At 39.5% G+C, this 1,239-nt stretch overlaps 1 protein-coding gene across 3 annotated transcripts in view; it reads left to right on the top strand.

The window, feature by feature from the left end:
- Nucleotides 1-1,239, top strand: part of LOC101856803 (serine-rich adhesin for platelets) — a 25,439-nt gene that overhangs the window by 1,305 nt on the left and 22,895 nt on the right. The gene's annotated exons all lie outside the window — the stretch shown is intronic.

The raw sequence follows: 1,239 nt of genomic DNA, 5'->3' as shown, positions 1-1,239 counted from the left end.
CTTGTTCTTTTCTTCAAATTGTGATTCCTCCAACTCCAAAACGGAGGAAAAACGATCGTTCATCGAAAAGACATCCGCAATCTTCATTTAGATCAAGGCTAGCCGCGAAACTAGATCAAAGATTTAAGTTTGTCTGCCTAGATCTAGATCTAGAAGAACCTAGGTCTACCCTGAGCCAAGAGGGTGCTGGAAACTCTCCGAAATCACAAAAGAGTTCCCTTACCGGGTCTGTATACTTTGTGACTTAATTCCCGGTTACCGGGTCTGTATACACTCCCTTAAATCAATGCAGCGTTAATTGGGACAGAGTGAGTCTGTGACAAAAAAGATTTAAAAAAAATAAAAAAATCAAACACTCACACTCACACACGACACAAATACACGTACACACACACACCACACTCACACTCACAGACACATGCTCACACACACTACACACACACCAAACTAATATGTGACAAAGACAGACAGTTGCAGCTCTTTTCTTGTTGTTATTGTTGCTGTTGTTGTCCCTAGATCTAGATCTAGTGGTTTTTGTTGGTGTGTTGTATGCTGCTTGTGATGTTTTTTGTAGCCTAATATTTGTTGCCTCGATATTTTGGGAAATGGTAGATCTAGATCAATGCAAAAGACTAAGAGCTCCGTGTTCACTCTGTCGCAATTAACGCCGCTATAGTTGTCACAGCGTCACTCTGTCGCAGTTAACACTACCCTAGCCCTAATAAAAGCTACTCTAATATCAAACAGAAAAAAGAGTAAACTAACAACTAACAGTAGGATTCAAGAGTGTATTATTAGTATTGTATTAAAATTATCTAGACGAGGCCGAGAGACCTTAGATCTAGATCGAAGTGACTATTTCTCTGAATGCTCGGGAAAATATACTTGCTTGACTTGATCTCTATTTCTCCAAACGGCTTCCGTTCTCGAGATTTTTGGGTTAGGTTATTTGCGAGATTTAGGCATCATCTTTCATTCTCCCATTCTGCGAGGACTGAGAAGAAGCATTTTTTGCTTCAAATTCAATTTCTAGAGCTAGATCTAGAATCTAGAGATTTTTAAAGGAAGAGGCTAGCCGTACCGAAAAACAGTGACCTCGTAATACAACACCACCGCCACCAGCCATTGCGTACCATTTTAGATTGATTTTGTTGCATACAGTAAGGACATTCAAATTTTAAACATTTTAAATGTTTTATTTTTCGAAGTGGCTAGCCGTACTTAAGTACGGCTAGACTG

Source organism: Aplysia californica, unplaced genomic scaffold, assembly GCF_000002075.1.
Source record: "Aplysia californica isolate F4 #8 unplaced genomic scaffold, AplCal3.0 scaffold00160, whole genome shotgun sequence".
Lineage (NCBI taxonomy): Eukaryota > Metazoa > Mollusca > Gastropoda > Aplysiida > Aplysiidae > Aplysia > Aplysia californica.
The sequence above is the reverse complement of the archived record's forward strand: the minus strand, read 5'-3'. Positions and strand labels throughout refer to the sequence as shown.